Genomic DNA, 18,434 nt, shown 5'->3' with positions numbered 1-18,434 from the left:
AGATCAGGACTGGTGAACCATTTCCATTGACATTGACAGTCAGCTTGAAGGTTGCATGACCAGCACACACATATGCCCATGCACACAAACACAGACACCAGACACAGACACAAAGCTCTCTCTCATGCCAGCTCTTCAGGGATTGTTCCCTGAACAGCCAGGGATCAATGACAACGTTTCCCACCCCACTGCCCAGTCTTAGCCCTGTAATATGAGGAGAGGGGAAGCCATCTCTTGATCTTCAGGGAATGATCCTTGAATACCAACTGAGTGTATTCCACCCCAGCAGCCCTGCCCAAAAAACCTTCCTGCTGCTCTTGTTACTATTCCTGTGACCTGGATTGCCTGCACAAAATGTGCCGGCCTCATAGATGATTGATTGGGCTTTGATTGGGTTGCACAGGAAGAGGCTGGAATCAATGGCTTTTGGCTTCCAGCTTTATGAGACTGTGCTCCCATGAAAAATGCCCCTGCATGGCGGCTGCCTTATGCAGCAGATGTAGCTAGGAGTGTTTAAACTAGTGCTAGGTGATTGTGTCCCAAGTTACAAAGAAAATGCTGTCAGGTTGCTGACGGAAGCCAAAACATTCATTCATTCATTTACAACTATGACGATCACCATCAAGGTCATGGGTAAGCAAACTAAGGCCCAGGGACCAGATCCAGCCCAGTCGCCTTCTAAATCCAGCCTGTGGACGGTCCAGGAATAAGTGTGTTTTTATATGGATGCGGGTGGCGCTGTGGGTTAAACCACAGAGCCTAGGACTTGCCAATCAGAAGGTCGGCGGTTCGAATCCCTGCGACAGGGTGAGCTCCCGTTGCTCGCTCCCTGCTCCTGCCAACCTAGCAGTTCGAAAGCACGTCAAAGTGCAAGTAGATAAATAGGTACGGCTCCGGCGGGAAGGTAAACAGTGTTTCCGTGCGCTGCTCTGGTTCGCCAGAAGCGGCTCAGTCATACTGGCCACATGACCCGGAAGCTGTACGCCGGCTCCCTCGGCCAATAAAGCGAGATGAGCACCGCAACCCCAGAGTCGGCCACCACTGGACCTAATGGTCAGGGGTCCCTTTACCTTTACCTTTACATGAGTAGAATGTGTGCTTTTATTTAAAATGCATCTCTGGGTTATTTGTGGGGCATAGGAATTCATTCTTCTTTTCTTTTCTTTTTCAAAATATAGTCCAGCCCACCACAAGGTCTGAGGGACAGTGGACCAGCCCCCTGCTGAAAAAGTTTGCTGACCCCTGGTTAAGGTGGTCCAAGCAAAATGGAAGGAACAGGCCTGGGGTTCCAAAACAGAAGGGAAGGGTGCTGTTTCAGAACTACACTTTGCCCCGCAGCTAAAACAGAGAACAACAAACAGCTGTCTTAGCAGTGTCTTGAAGCAATTGGCGGAGCTTTATATGCTGGACCAGGAAGTGAAGATGACAGCCCCAGCCATTGGCCCCAGTGCAAGTTATCAACCAGGGTGACCAATGTTGCTTCAGTGCCAAAACCAGGCTGGAAACCCAACTGGAATGAATCTAAATCATCAACATGGAGTTGCATAGTAATCCCCTGCTCAAGCACGTTGCCCAGTGGTTTTGTGGAGAGAGGACGCAGATGAGGGGAGCTCTGGAGGCCTTTTCCAGAGGAGGAGCAATGGCGTCTTCTGATAGACTGCCAGCATAATCGATCAACCCTCCTTGCCCCATGTCCCACCAAGTGGTCAATCTTGGACGCCCTCCAAGGCCACCCCATTTCATTTATCATCATCATCACCACCACCAAACTGATTTTTCGAATTTATTTATTTACTTTATGATTGCTCCTTTAGGTATCTTTCTTTAATACTATGTTGTCAAGTTGGGGGGGGGCTGGGGGGGGTCCACTGGAGTCCATAAAAACTGTGTCTTTTATGTTTTTTAAAAGCAATACAGTGATACCTCAGATTAAGTACTTAATTTGTTCCGGAGGTCCGTACTTAACCTGAAACTGTTCTTAACCTGAAGCACCACTTTAGCTAATGGGGCCTCTCGCTGCCGCCACGCCACCAGAGCCCGATTTCTGTTCTCATCCTGAAGCAAAGTTCTTAACCCGAGGTACTATTTCTGGGTTAGCGGAGTCTGTAACCTGAAGCGTATGTAACCTGAACCGTATGTAACCGTATGTAACACTGTAATTCTTTTTCCTGACCACTACCACTGTAATGGGACACAGGTGGCGCTGTGGTCTAAACCACTGAACCTAGGGCTTTCTGATCAGAAGGTTGGCGGTTCGAATCTCCGTGACAGGGTGAGCTCCCGTTGCTCGGTCCCTGCTCCTGCCAACCTAGCAGTTTGAAAGCACGTCAAAGTGCAAGTAGATAAATAGGTACCACTCTGGCGGGAAGGTAAACGGCATTTCCATGCGCTGCTCTGGTTTCGCCAGAAGCGGCTTACTCATGCTGGCCACATGACCCAGAAAAACAGTCTGCGGACCAACGTCGGCTCCCTCAGCCTGTAAAGCGAGATGAGCGCCACAACCCCAGAGTCGTTTGCGACTGGACTTAACTGTCAGGGGTCCTTTACCTTTACCTTTACCACTGTAATACCAAAAACTGACCCCTCCCAAGAGACCTTGAAAGCTGCTCAATTATTTTTTTTAAAGGCCACACCCACTTTTACAGTTCAGTCACACCCACTTCGAAATGCCCCTCCAGAGGATTGGCCAATATTGACGGGTCAATATTGGACCTCTGCCTTAGAAAAGGACTTCCGGGTTGGCGGACTTCCGGGTTGGCGCCATTGTGACTTCCGGGTTGGCGCCATTGTTTAATGGCGGATTCCCTCCGAGCTCCGGAGGGAATCGGCTCCGTAGCGTCTGGGTCTGGCCGCTGCGGCGAAGCGGGGACCCTTAAAATCACAGGCGCGGATGCCTGTGAACACAGAGACTCGGCGGGCACCATTTGCGCCCCCCCAATCCGCGACGGAGCCTTTTTAAAGGCTTCGGAACGGAGGCAGGGTGAGGCGTGGTGCTGAGAGTACTCCCTCGCCTACGGAGTGAAGCCGCAAGCCATTGACAGAGAGCGCCAACTTCTTCCAAGATCGACTGGACTCTAAAATACTAACCCGTGAGTAATACGGAGATTGGGACTTTAAAAAAAAATTTAATTTTGAATTTGGAACGAGCGGGAAGGGGCTAAAAAGGAAGTCACCCCCCCCCTTTGTAAACAAGTTAAAGCAAAGGACTGGGCAACTAAGGTCGAGAGAACCTGTTTTCTAGTGAAAAGATCTTGATTTCACGGTTTTGACATTATAAGGACTTACTGGAGGATAAAAAGAATTTGGGGACTGGAATTTCACCCCCCCCCCGAGACCCGGGAACGCCCCAAGAGAAAGTCTGTTGTATGGAAGATTTTGACAGCTGTCAAGAGAGCTGCTAGTCAGCTAGTTGCCAGCTGGAAAAAGAGAACATTGTTTCTGCTGTTTTTGTTGGTTCATCTGGTATAACTTTGTTGAAAACAACGAGGGCTGATACAAAATAACTGGACTTTTGGTTTCGAGTTGAAAGGAGCATTAAGGAACTAAAATCCCCCTAGAGGGGTAATAGGGATACTACATTACAAAAATGACTGGAGTATGTAAACTCCAAGCAGAACTGGACAGAACGCTCGCTCTCTTGGGAAACTTGAAAGATGAATACAATGTTATGTCTACAAAGATATCACTACTACACCGGTCAGTAAACAACAGTGTTGAGCTGGATAAAGATTTGAAACAGGAAGCCTATTCAACTGAACAAATAAATGAAACTGAAAGTGCAGAAATGATGGAGCAAGGTGTTGTTTTTGAAGAAAATGAAGGAGAAGCAGGAGACGTGCAGGAGCTAAAGGAGAGTTACAATATGAGGCCTGACATGATGATAAAAAAGGATAATAAAAATTGGATGTGGAAAGCCTGGTCTGAATGGGGGCCTGGAAAAAGGAGAGATCTTCCTTGGAGGAGATCTGAAGACCTGAGGATTATAAATCTGCGGAAGGTGAAAGCTGGAGCCTTGGGGATATCTGGATCTGTAAGAAATTTGAAACAAAAGTTGGAGCCCCCCATAGGCTTTACTTTTAAGTATGGAGGACTGGCTGGAAGCAACAAAGACTCTGCTGGTCCGGAGCCCCTTCGAAACTTGGGGTCTAACATTAAGGACTATCAAAGAGGCCGGCAGAAAGGAACTGAGAGAGATAAAAGGGCCTCAGATGTGAGGTCTCCAGGTTAAATAAATAACACAAAGACTGATGGACATTGGTCGGGGATTGGAACCGGGAAAAGGGTGGGTGGAGGTTGGGAATCCAAAGGGCACATAAGGATAATTTGTTTTCTTTTTTTTACTTTTAATTAGTGGTAAGGAAATTGGGTAAATCGTGGAAGGGAAATTTTGGTCGACTTTAGGAAAAAGGTCTAAGAATAGTTAATGAGGTATAAGTATCGATGTGTGTTTTAAATAAGGTAAAATTGGTTTCTTCTTTTTTAAATTAAATTGAAAATAAGATTGGTAAAAATAAATGGAGGAAATGGAAAAAAGGAAGTAAAGTAAAAAATGGCATGTTAGAATAAATGTATAAGTTAAGGTAAAGAAATAAGTTAAGGACTTGCTGAACTGACAACTTAAATTGGAATACAAGAAGGGGAAGTGTGAGGAAGTCTGAGAAATAAGGTTAAGAACGATAACTTTATGTGTTTTTTCTATTTTTCTTTTGTTGTTTAATTTTGTCACGTATTTTTGTATTTTTCTTTTGTTCTGTTTATTTTTTGTTCTTGTTTGTTTTTTGAAAATGCTAACAAATATTATTTAAAAAAAAAAAAAGAAAAGAAAAGTTAGCTACCCCGGCCCTAAAACACACTGTAAACTCAAGTTCAGCCAAGAGTTCTTCAAGACGTCCTCCATCTGTGTTCTTAGCATTGTCCCCGCTGCTTCATTGCTCCCACTCACCCAGTCAAGCATCAAACTCTCTGACCTCTTGCCAGCAGGAGAGGGTCCTTGGGAGCAATTGTGGTCTATTTCCCCTCCCCCCTTTATTAATAGTCTTACAATACATTACATAAATATATGATACATCTCATAAAGTACCGTATTTTTCTCTCTATAACACGCAGATTTTTTCTTCTAAAAAGTAAAGGGAAATGTCTGTGCGTGTTATTGAGCGAATTTGTGGTCCCTGGAGCCGACTGGCGCGAGTGCAGGGGCAAAAATCAGGCAAAAATCAAATTGTGCGTCAAGGAGAGAAGCCTGAAAAGAGGAAGCTGCTGCTTTCCTGCATTCTGCCTCAGGGTCTTACTGCCCACCCTGTTCTGTTTCATCGTTGTGTTTGCTCAAACGGAACAAAGAGCAGGGAAATCCCCTGCCCTCCAGGCAAGAAGAGGGGAAAGGAAAGGATCACGTCCTTCCTTCTAATTCCTCTCTGTGCTCTAATGCTTTCTAGGGACTCGCAGGCAGCCGGAAAACATGCAGGTGGGAGAGAGAGAGAGAGAGAAAGAGAGGGGGAGCTGGCTTGGGTGGGTGGGGGGAAACTTTTGCCTTCCTTTTCTCGTTAAACCCCTCTCCTGCATTCTTAACCAGCTGCTTCTCTGCACACCCCTCTCGTGCTCCTTGTCCCTTCTGTGTTTTTCCTTCCCTCCCTACTTAAAACGTGCTTACAAAGCACGCATCCATATGGAACCTCAGGATCTTTGCATTGGGTCACCCCAAATTCACCATCAGATCACATAGCATGTCCATGGCTACAGCCTGCACCAAAAAAATCACACACCCACTGTTGCCTGGGGCTGCAATGGTGCAAAAACGTGGTTACAAAGCATGGAACCACATGGATCCTCAGGATATTTGCATTGGGTCACCCCAAATTCACCATCAGATCACATAGCATGTCCATGGCTACAGCCTGCACCAAAAAAACACCCACCCACTGTTGCCTGGGGCCACAATGGTGCAAAAACGTGGTTACAAAGCACAGATCCACAGGGATTCTCAGGATTTTTGCATTGGGTCACCCCAAATTCACCATCAGATCACATGTCTGTGGCCACAGCATGAAGCACAAAAATGATACATCCACTGTTTCATTCAGAATTTCCCCCCCTTGTTTTCCTCCTCTAAAAACGATGTGCGTGTTATGGTTGGGTGCATGTTAGAGAGCGAAAAATACGGTAAATTGAAGTTTCAATCATATGCACACAAAAAGAAAAGAAAAACATATACTTTATCTTTTCTTACCTATACTTCTGCTGTATTTATGTTACCTTTTATGCGATTATTAACAAAAATTATTATCAAAAATTATTAACCAAAAATATCCTAAGGACTTCCTGTCAGTTCCCGTTGTATAATTTTATTTTGATAGTGAATGTACCTACCATTATTACTCTATTCCTTATATATTCTCTAATATATTCTTACAACAATTTGTACCGTTGATCTTATTTCTCATGTTTCTTTATCCAAGGTCGATCAAGTGTTGCCATAGATGATAAAACTACTGGCATATTTTTGCACATATTTCTTATATTTGTCCCATTTTTCCCCTTCAAATTCTTGTGTTGAATTACCCCTTAAACTGTTGGTCAATTGCGCCATTTCCACATATTCTTGTAGTTTATTCTGCCACTCCATTAAAGTCGGAACATTTCCCCCTTTCCAATTTTTTGCTACTAGTGTTCGGGCTGCCGCCGTGGCATATAAAAATATTTCTCTTAAGAAAAACTTAAGAAAACTTAAGGGAGCAATTGCGGTCTAAGCTATCTCAGGACTTGAAAGACTGGCCAAGGCGTCAACAGGAGCACCAGCCATGCTAGGTGGAAACTTCCTAAAGGCTTTCAAGAATCCATCCACTTGAACAGGTGGACCATGGGTTGTATCAGCCTGCAGGGGGAGAAGAATTCCCATTAGGAAAGGGTTTGAAAAGGGAGTTCAAAGAAAGTCCTCCACATGGAGACCACCATCCTCCTGTGCTGATTAAATGTCAGATCCAGAGTGGAGAATTATACTACAAAGTGATCTTTAGCTCAGTTGGTAGAGTGTGAGGCTCGTAATCTCAGAGCCATGGGTTCAAGCCACACAGGATTCTTGCATTGCAGAGGGTTGAACTAGATCAGTGATGGCCAAACTTGGCCCTCCAGCTGTTTTTGGGACTACAACTCCCATCATCCCTAGCTAACAGGAACAGTGGTCAGGGATGATGGGAACTGTAGTCCCAAAACAGCTGGAAGGCCAAGTTTGGCCATCACTGAACTAGATGATTCTATGAACTGTTGTTGTTGTTTAGTCGTTTAGTCGTTTCCGACTCTTCGTGACCCCATGGACCACAGCACGCCAGGCACTCCTGTCTTCTACTGCCTCCCGCAGTTTGGTCAGACTCATGTTTGTAGCTTCGAGAACACTGTCCAACCATCTCATCTTCTGTCGTCCCCTTCTCCTTGTGCCCTCCATCTTTCCCAACATCAGGGTCTTTTCCAGGGAGTCTTCTCTTCTCATGAGGTGGCCAAAGTTTTGGAGCCTCAGCTTCACAATCTGTCCTTCCAGTGAGCACTCAGGGCTGATTTCCTTAAGAATGGATACGTTTGATCTTCTTGCAGTCCATGGGACTCTCATGAACTATGATTCTATGAATATTTATGTGGATCTTCTTTCATGCTCATAGGCCCTAACAAGATAAGGCATGGTGTTACGGGTTTGCCATTTTATGTTGTTTTACTCTTAATAGTAGTGTATCCATCTAGAAGGTTCTTCATCTGGCTTCTCAAGGCTGAAATAATGAAATAGATGGCCAACCTTCAATGAACAAATAGCCAGCCAGAAAGAAGACTATCTGTCCTCTCTTGTTGTGTCCCTCGTTTGCGCTGATCTCATTAGATTTGCTGGCATTAAAGCTCGTGCAGTGAAAGTGCCGCTGCTAATGTCTGCCTCAGAACAAGCAGATGGGAGAATCACGAGCCCACGTCCCAGTGGGATTAGACAATCCAAAGCACTTCACATCCTACAGCTAAGGCAGATTGGCTGTGGTGGAGGGAGAAGGCCAGGGAAGAAGGGGAAAAGTAGAGACTGGGGAAAAGCAAAATCTTAGTAACCACCAAACTGCAGGCAGGATGCTTGAGGTCAAGAGTGTGTATATAACATGGAGGTTGATGCCCAGTGGTGGATGTGGACTAACCATGCATTTAAAATGCTTGTTTACAAAGTTATTGTACTACCAACCTTACTGTACGCTTGTGAAACATGGACCACTCCTTGAAAAATTCCACCCATGGTGTCTCCGAAAATTTTTACATATCACATGGGAAGACAGGCAAACTGATGCCAGTGTACTTGAAGAAGCCAAGATCACCAGTGTTGAAGCAATGATCCTTCAACATCAACTTCATTGAGGTATACAACTGCTCTATTCCGAACATGAAAATGGAAAGCGTAATGCTGGTGATCAACTGAAGAGGTTTAAAGACGCTCTCAAGGGAAATCCTAAAAAATGTAGTATAAACACTGAGAATTGGGAAACACTGGCCTGCGAGCTCTCCAATTGGAGAACGGCCTTTGCCAAAGGTGTCATGGACTTTGAAGGCGCTCAAACTCAGGACGCAAGGGAGAAACGTGCTAAGAGGAAGGTACATTTGGCAAACCCTCAATGTGATCAACTCTCGCCCGGAAATCTATGTCCCCACTGTAGAAGGACGTGCGGATCCAGAATTGGCCTCCACAGTCACCTATGGACACACCGCTAAGCCCATGCTCATGGAAAACAATCTTACTCGGCTACGAGTGATCACTAAAGAAGAAGAAGCATTCAAATAATCATACAGGCCAATTGCTAGGTGGCTGGCCGTAATGATTGATCTCTCATCCCCGCTCTCCCTATTTTTGCTCTGGCAAACTTGCAAAATACCAAATCAATGACCCTCTGCTCTGCTTGGACTCTAAAGCAGATCTAGTCAAGATACAATAAGATACAAGGAGCGCTTCCACTGGTCTCTCTGTGGCACCCGTTTGGGAAGAATAGGTAATGATTTGCATCTTTCCCCCTCTTTAAACCTAGGCTCTTTAAACCAAGACTTTTCCTAAGACCTACTGCAATTTTCCCTTCCCTCCACCTTCTCTGAAACAAAAATAGCCACTTATTATGGCACCCCAGATCCCTGGGTCATATGCCACCTGGGAGGGGGGATCGGGTCATATAGAATGTCTCCTAAAGAATATCTTCCTTCTGTTAAAGTTTCTCAAATTCCAATGCCTCAGATGCCTTATTCCTGGTAATCCATGAAAACCTGTGCATATTGTCTGTACTCTTTTTTCAAAGTACTACTGAGCTACTGTTCAGTATTATATTTAAGTGTTGTATTTCTGCTGCAAACCATGGCTAGTTGGCTGAAAGTGCACTATTTTGGCTTATGGAGAAGGAAAATGTGAGGCCAATCAAAACATGCTGCAGTCTAAGGGGGTTCATTTAAGTTGGGGGAGGTGTAGCTAAGAATTATGGACCTCAGAACTACACAGCATGAGCATGTGCAGAGTGCAGCTGCTTGACCAGTGAGGAATCCCTGTATTTAAGAAGATAATTTCTCAACAGCTGAAATATAACCCACCCCTCCCTGTCATTGTCATTCACATGATGCATAGAATCACTGCCTTTCATTTACTAGGCTAAAAAGCAGACAGGTTTTTGGGGGGGGGGCGGGGACAAGCAGCCATCACTGTAGTGTTAAGGGAATCCAGTCTGTATTTTAGGTGCTCCAATTTACCAGAGCCGAGAGCAGCTCCAGTCCATGTTTTACAAAAAGCTGAGCAGCCTGAAGCAGCTGAAGGAATAGATTGCTGGTGGCTGTGTTTTTTCCCTATGCCTAATGTGTGTTCCACTTTATTCTAAATAAGGTGATTTGGTCATCAACCTCCACTTAAAGAGTAAATCCGACCATCACCACAGTATTAACAACAATTGAGCGCTGCACTCAGTCGTTCCAGCAGCAATCGGTACACTTCCTTACACAGTAAATGGCCCCAGGTCGAGGCTATAAGCGAACAGCCCCCTCCTGAGACTATGTTTTACATGACATTTCTGTTTCGGTTCCAGCCTTTAAAACACCCCACAATTTAACTGGAGCTTTCATTGCTCCAAAGTTACAGCTTACTAACTGAGAAATCTTATTTCTTTTTAGGGCATTTGTTGTTGTTGTTTAGTCGTTTAGTCGTGTCCGACTCTTCGTGACCCCCTGGACCAGAGCACGCCAGGCACTCCTGTCTTTCACTGCCTCCCACAATGTGGTCAAACTCATGCTGGTAGCTTCGAGAACACTGTCCAACCATCTCGTCCTCTGTCGTCCCCTTCTCCTTGTGCCCTCAATCTTTCCCAACATCAGGGTCTTTTCCAGGGAGTCTTCTCTTCTCATGAGGTAGCCAAAGTATTGGAGCCTCAGCTTCAGGATCTGTCCTTCCAGTGAGCACTCAGGGCTGATTTCCTTAAGAATGGATAGTGCATAAAATTCATCCTTAAGAATTTTAGTGCATTTACATGCCACCTTTCTGGCCCATGTTTCTCTTCCTTCCCATTTTAGTCTCAGAACTATTCTGGGAGGCAGGCTAGGCTGAGAGACTGTGACTGGCCCAAGGTCACCCAAGTGAGGTTCACAGCTGAAGTGGGCATTTGAACCCCTTTTGCCCAGGCCCTAGTCCAGGGGTCGGCAAGGTTTACCTGCCATGGGCCGGATCACTCCCACGGAGATCTTCCGTGGGCTGGACTGGCGCAGTGTGGCGCTGAAAATAGCATCTGTGCATGTCCGCAGCGCCAGAAATTGCTTCTGCGCATGCCCAGACGCCGAAAATTGCACCTGCACAGAAGCAATTTTTGGTGTCTGGACATGCGCACATGCGATTTCCGGTATCTGCAAGTGCACAGACACAATTTCTGGCACCGCTCAGTGAGTCCCTGCACCGCGCTGGGCTGGTTTAGTGCAGCGCATGGGGGATTCGCCAAGCAGGCAGCTCGGTTCATGGGCCGGTAAAACGGTCTTTGTGGGCCACATCTGGCCCATGGACCGCACGCTGCTGACCCCTGCCCTAGTCAGACACTAACCGGTACTTCTCAAACTTGGTTCTCTAGCGGGTTTTGAACTACAATTCCCATCATCCCTGACCACTGATTCTGCAAGCTGCAGATGATGGGAGTTGTAGTCCAACAACAGTTGGAGACCCAAGTTTGAGAAACACTGCATCTACCTAATACAAGATAGCCAAGAAAACTACTATCCTCATCACTCAGCATTTCTTTTCTATTAATTTCACAAGCTGTATTTATTAAACATAAGGCAAGAAAAACAACAGTGTTCAGCATGCAAATCTGCATTTAAGATTAGGAGAAAGGAGGAGGGAGGATAACCTGCAAAGTGCTATTTCTCAGGAGTCTGCAGTTCAAAATGTAGATTTTTCACATCCCTCCCCCAACCCATCCCAGATGGATGGGAGGGACCTCCTGGCCACAGCAATATTGTTCTGAATGGGGATTGGCTGGATTGTGCAGAGAGCTGATTGGTCAGAGAATGGAAGATTGACAGAACTATTTTCAGGAGTTTCTCTAAATTCAGATGGAAGGATAAGAGTACGTGGAGACCAGGAAAGAGTGTGGCTTTGGTTAGTTAGTTTTATGGAGAGGAAGGGGTTTTACCTTTTTTTACTTGCAATTATATTTACCAGTAGACCTAGTGGACCAGCCTCCTCTGTTTAATCTACTTGCAATGTGAGGATTGACTTGGAAAACTTGTAGGACTTGCTGGTTTGCCTCTGCATGCAGCCGCAGGACTGGGAACAGACATAAAATATATAGATATAGGAATGGTGGTCCCACTCAACTGCTCCTTAAGATGCTATGGAGAAAAAGAATGCATGATTGCCCATAAGAATTAAAAAGTAGTTCAGGTCTCAGAAAACAACTACTGGGTCTTGGGCTAAATTAGGCTTTACTTGTTCTGCTCTTTTCTATGAAAAGACCCTTGAAAAAACCCAAGAAAATATTTAATTCAAAAAATTCAAAAAAAAAGACCCTTCAAATGTTGTGTTGTGTTGTGTTGCAACACAATTGTCCTTAGGCCCATGATTGGTCGCTGGAGGGGTGGGCATTCTCAAATCTGATTACTCACATTCCCACCCTATGCAATGGTGGTTCTGAGATTCAAATAGCATTCTCAAATAAGTGATAAGAGTCTTTTATGGGGAAAGTGCCTACAAAAATGCTTATTTTAGGGGAAATGCATTGGGGAAATGCAAGTATATCAATAATAGTATTTTCAGAGAAAGTGTACTCTGTGAATGTATTTCCCCCCTACTTCTGAGTAGATTCAGACCTGTTAGTTCTTACAACATACATGTTTGTACTACAACTGAAGTACACACTTTTTTGCACAAGTGTTTACTGAACTTCACATAAATTAACTATAATGATCTACAAGATGGGCCAGTGGCTATGATTGGTGGCTAAGATAGGGGGGTTTGCTATGGTCGCATAGCTGAGATTTCCTTTAGCTCCAAGCTCACATTCTCAGCTCTCCTGGAAAGAAAGAAAGAAAAATATGGATGAGAGATTCCAGCAAATGTTTTCCATGCTCGCACTTAAAGAAACAGGAAATAATTAATGAAAAATACTGGTTGGACTAGATGATCCTCCAACTGTACAATGCTATGATTCTGTGAAATACAGAGGGCCTTCTCGGTAGTGGCGCCCGCCCTGTGGAACACCCTCCCACCAGATGTCAAAGAGAACAACAACTACCAGACTTTTAGAAGACATCTGAAGGCAGCCCTGTTTAGGGAAGCTTTTAATGTTTGATGTATTACAGTATTTTAATATTTTTTTGGAAGCCACCCAGAGTGGCTGGGTAAGCCCAGCCAGATGGGCGGGGTATAAATAATACCATTTGAAAAGATTATTTGCCCGAGATCTTATAGAGTTGCTGCCAGTCCAAATAAACAGCCCTAGACAAGATGGAGTTCTGTCTAACAAAACGTGACTATTTTATATTTTTGAGACCTGCTTGTTTCAGTGACTGGTACAGACTGGCAATATTAAAGGCACCCGCACACCTTTTTTAATGCACAGAAATACTGTATGGCACATCAGCCGCCCTTCAGGAGGGTGACTGTGGAAATACTGCTATTGTGAAAGAACTGGAAATGTTTGCGTTTTCAAGCCCGGTGTCAGAGAGTGAGCCTTGGGGTTGCCATGGAAACCTTTCATGCCACCACTGCAAAAGATGTGAAATCCATAATGTGCAACTGCCTGGCTCTTTGATTTGGTGTTTCTGGGGGAGAGAACATGTACAATATTGTGTGTGGAGAAGGAGGGGGGGGAGAGGAGACCTAGACTACATTCAGTAATAAAAATGATACAGACAGATGGCAACATGGAGATGGGTCAAGAGAAATCAATCTCAGTAACAAAGGTAATGAACAATTCTCCCTTCCAATATTACTGAAGAAGATTCTGATAAACAAAAATGTGGGGAAAATCGCTTTGGAAGTGTCTGTCATTGCCTTCCTACATCTATATACAATTCTGAGTAAAAAAAGAAGGCTGTGCAGCATAAATTTCTAGTCACAGAAAGGGGAAATGAAGAATATCCATTAATGTAACAAGCAGATTCTCATTTTTCATTTGCTGTTATTGCTAACTGAAAGACACCACCCCAAACTCCAAGAGATGCTTACCAAGGTCTTTGTTTCCAAACCCAGACTCTGAGCTTTCAATAAAAAGTACCTAGCTCTCCTAGAAAGAAAGATATGGAACAGAAAGTGCAGGTCCTTTCTAAGCAATTTCTGTGAAATGGGAACTGGAACCGATGAGTGTTCCCTGTTGTTCTTAGGTGATGACAGCATCGCTGTGGTGGGTGCATGTAAAATCAGGAGCAGCAGGACATAGCTGACTTCCTGTGGATAGCATGAAGCTGTTGCGGGTGGTTGATTTTCTAATTCTGTGAGTGCCACACCTCACACAGCAGCCATTTTGTGACTGGCACCCCCAGTATTCTCTCAAAATTCAAAATGTCCCCACTACTTCAAAAAGGACATACAGTACAGTGGTACCTCGGGTTACAGACGCTTCAGGTTACAGAAGCTTCAGGTTACAGACTCCGCTAACCCAGAAATAGTACCTCGGGTTAAGAAATTTGCTTCAGGGTGAGAACAGAAATCACACAGCGGTGGCGCGGTGGCAGCGGGAGACCTCATTAACTAAAGTGGTACCTCAGGTTAAGAACAGTTTCAGGTTAAGAACGGACCTCCAGAACGAATTAAGTTCTTAACCCGAGGTACCACTGTACTAGATAGTCATTGTACTGTGAACTGGATAGTTCACAGGTAATGATCACACACAAACATCAGTATGAATTGTTTTCTGTGAAATGACAGATCTTTTTTTATAAACTAGTTGGAGTTTCCTGTGCTGTTTCATAAACATTTCAGGCAGGGATCTCTGGTCGCTGTTTAATATATAGCCTATATTTTCAAACAATGCCAGAAACCCCTGGCTAACGTCTTTTCCCCACCCCGGTTTGTGGCTATTTGATAATCTAGAAGATGCATATGAATCACATATGTATCTGTTGTTTTGGCTCTTGCACATATCTCAGCTGAACCAAACAACATACAAATGTCATTTACATATTACAGTTTTACTAGCGTAGGTGTCCCTTTCAGCAGCTGGTCACAGGGAACAAATTCCCAAGGTACTGCTCCAAGAAGCTAAACTAGGGCAGGAAGGGCAAAGTTCCTGGAAAAGCCCTACCTTCAACTGGGGGCTATTGTGTAATGTCCTTCCTTTTCAATTCCTCCCTTCCTTAATCTAGGAGAGCATTCACAATAAGATGCTTATCAGGCCAGGTAATCACATCCACAGCTGTTTCCTGCTTTGTCAAAACCAGTCTGAAGACGACGAAAAATAAGAATCTCATCCAGCTGAAGAAATAGACACAAAAGGCATACACTGGGTGAAGAAAAAAAGCAAGACTATATGTCTTTCCAATCACACTGATGTTAACACTCAACTAAAGGAACTCCTTGTTCCAGTTTGCTTTGGATATTGCCTGAAATATGAACTGTCCTTAAAAAAAATATATTTTTGGTTGATTTTGAAGAAAAAGTACAACAAAAAGAGCTGTGTACAATAGTGTACGCGGACGCGGGTGGCGCTGCGGTCTAAACCACAGAGCCGAGGGCTTGCCAATTGGAAGGTCAGTAGTTCGAATCCCTGTGATGGGGTGAGCTCCCGTTGTTCGGTCCCAGCTCCTGCCAGTGGCGTAGCGTGGGTTGTCAGCACCCGGGGCAAGGCAAGTAATTTGCGCCCCCTAACCCGTGGATTTTAGTAGGGGCAAAGAGCTGCGAGTGCGAGCGCGCGCCCCCCAGATGTTGCGCCCGGTGCGGCCGGCCCCCCCTGCACCCCCCACGCTACGCCACTGGCTCCTGCCCACCTAGCAGTTTGAAAGCATATAAAGTGCAAGTAGATAAATAGGTACCGCTCCGGTGGGAAGGTAAACAGCGTTTCCATGCGCTGCTCTGGTTCGCCAGAAGCGGCTTAGTCATGCTGGCCACATGACCCAGAAGCTGTCTGCGGACAAACGCCGGCTCCCTCAGCCTATAGAGCGAGATGAGTGTGCAACCCCAGAGTCGTCCGCAACTGGATCTAATGGTCAGGGGTCCCTTTACCTTAACCTTTTACAATACAGTGTATTTCTGCATGTTCAGACTGTTATAGGAAAGCAACTCATATGTGTCCATGCATTTGGAACATCTGAGTGTGTCCAGGTTTCAACAGCAAACAATCCCAAGAAATGGGTAGCAGGGTGCCATGTGAGAAATATGAGCTTGTGTGCCAACTGCACCCTTCATAACAATAGTGCTTCAAGGATAGCTGCAAGGCCCCGGAGGATCTCACCAGCTGTCTATTTTCACAGCCAGAAGGAAGGCTGTCTCAGTCTCTGCGCCCAAGTCAGGTTTCTCACCACCCCACCTAGTGCTATGGCGGCTCTTGTAACAGTTGTGTCCTGATATGTGTTTGGATCTTTGACTAAGAATCATGGTGTACCATAATGATGGTTGGTGTTATGTACTGAGCTGAATCCTAGAACAATAGGATCCTGAATGGAGCAGTCTGATTGGTCTGCAGGAGCCACCCAATCCAGCTCCAGGTGGAAGTGAATCAGCACCTGATTGGCCTGCAGGAGCAGCCAATCAGGCTTCTGGAGGAAGTGAATCCGCAACCTGATTGGCCTACAGGAGCAGCCCGGAATTAGCCAATCACGCAGGGCCCATTGTGTAAATAATGTATATACAGTGGTACCTTGGGTTAAGTACTTAATTCGTTCCGGAGGTCTGTACTATCTGGAACATGCTTTTAACCTGAAGCACCACTTTAGCTAATGGGGCCTCCCACTGCTGCCGCGCCGCCAGAGCACTATTTCTGTTCTCATCCTGAAGCAAAGTTCTTAACCTGAAGCACTATTTCTGGGTTAGCAGAGTCTGTAACCTGAAGCATATGTAACCTGAAGCATATGTAACCCGAGGTACCACTGTATAGCTAGACATTCTGAGGAAAGTTTCATTCATTGCTACTACAAGCTGAATAAAGAGCATGAAATTCACACTCGACTCCGAGTATATTTCAGCTGGGTTGCCTGATAGAGGGGAAATCAACAAAACAAAGTCTAGAATAACAAAACAGGTTGTAAACCAGACACCTTCATCTGCCCCACTTGCAATAAAACATTTCTTTTCCATGTCGGTCTCTACAGCCACAGCAGGTGGTTTAGCTCTCCAATGGTTTAAATCCCACCCCCACCCCCACCCGGCGCTCTCTTCCCTCGTATCTCAAGACAGACAGATCCCAACAACATCATTTATTTCCAATCTGTAAGAAGGACCCAACTTGTATTACAATAATATAGTAGAGGAACCGTGTTTCACAATAGAGAAACATGCAGCTTATCTGCATTATTAAACAACAGCTATTACTGCTATATCTGAGACAAGCTGCAATGACCTGTGTTAATAGGGATTGGTTGGCATCTGTCTGCCTCAGGAAACATCGATCCTCAGGAATCCATTGGTGCATGAGTACAGTCAGACAAGATTGTCTTGGAATTTGTCAGGTGATGTTCTCCTATGTAAACATAAGGAGAGAGTACACGTTTTGGATTTTGCTTGGATGGCTCCAAAGAATTTTTCAGTTCCTTTCTATGTAGGTGGTAGACAGCAGCATCCAAGGTGAAGTGTGTGTGTGTGCGCGCACACACACACACATGCGCACGCACGCGCACACATATAATAGAATAATATAATATATAATATAATATAATATACCGTATTTTTCGCACCATAGGACGCACCGGACAATAGGACGCACCTTGTTTTAGAGGGGGGAGAACAAGGGAAAAAAATTCTAACGCTCTCTGCCCAGCGCCCCTTCAGTGAAGCGGCAGGAGGCGCTGCGCAGAGAGTGGGAGAATTTCCCCCCTCTTGTTTTCCCGCTCTAAAACAAGGTGCGTTTAAGGTGCGTTCAGGCGGCTACCTTGGAAGCCTGGAGAGCGAGAGGGGTTTGTGTGCACCGACCCCTCTCGCTCTCCAGGCTTCAGGTTCCTTTCGACCTGCTCTTGGAAGCCCACCACCAGCCCCAAAGAGCAGGTCAGGGAGCAGCGGAAAGGCGCAGCAGAGAGGCTGCTGCCATAGTCACTCGTCACTTCTCCAGCTGGGAGAGGGTCCCGGGGCTATGGCTTCTTTAGCCCCGCGCACGCTCTCCCGGCTGGAGAGGTGACGCGCACCTATGGAGGCTCCTGCCATAGGCGCGCGTCACCTCTCCAGCCGGGAGAGGGTCGCGGGGGGCTAAAGAAGCCCCCCGCGACCCTCTCCCAGGTGAAGAGGTAACTCGCGCCTATGGAGGCTCCTGCCATAGCCCCGCTTTACCTCTCCAGCCGGGAGAGGGTCGCAGGGCTATGGCGACTTCGCTCCATAGGACGCACACACATTTCCCCTTCATTTTTGAAGGGGAAAAAGTGCGTCCTATAGAGCGAAAAATACGGTAATACAATTAGAATATAATAGAAATATAATAGAATTGTAGACAACTGTAGAATTGTACAATTGAAAGGGACCCTGAGGATCGTCTAGTCCAACCCTGGCAATACAGCCAACCCATACAGGGATCGAACCTGCAGCCTTGGCACTATCAGCACCAAGCTCTAACCAACTGAGCTAGCCATAGCATGAGGAAGAATCAGTGTAAAAGAATGAAAGCTGGCGCAGTTGGTGTCAGTGGGTACAATCTATTCCCAAGAGAGAGAGAGAGAAGGAAAACATTACACAGAGAACATTACACTCTTCCATAGCAAATTCACATTCAGATGTATTTTATTGGCAGGAAGAATTTATTATTTATTTATTTATTTATTTATTTATTTATTTTCTA

At 45.4% G+C, this 18,434-nt stretch overlaps 1 long non-coding RNA gene across 3 annotated transcripts in view; it reads right to left on the bottom strand.

The window, feature by feature from the left end:
* Positions 1-12,048: 12,048 nt before the first annotated feature.
* The window catches only part of LOC128418007 (uncharacterized), a 45,513-nt gene continuing 39,127 nt past the window's right edge, over positions 12,049-18,434 (bottom strand). For 2 of the 3 annotated variants that reach the window (XR_008331640.1, XR_008331638.1), the window contains exons 3-4: positions 17,013-17,132; positions 12,052-12,530 (exon numbers count right to left, since the gene is read on the bottom strand). This is a non-coding gene — a long non-coding RNA (uncharacterized LOC128418007). Of the gene's footprint in view, positions 12,531-17,012; positions 17,133-18,434 lie in introns of all 3 variants that reach the window. The other variant, XR_008331639.1, reaches the window with a different exon arrangement.

This window comes from Podarcis raffonei, chromosome 7 (genome assembly GCF_027172205.1).
Source record: "Podarcis raffonei isolate rPodRaf1 chromosome 7, rPodRaf1.pri, whole genome shotgun sequence".
Taxonomy (NCBI): Eukaryota; Metazoa; Chordata; class Lepidosauria; order Squamata; family Lacertidae; genus Podarcis; species Podarcis raffonei.
The sequence above is the reverse complement of the archived record's forward strand: the minus strand, read 5'-3'. Positions and strand labels throughout refer to the sequence as shown.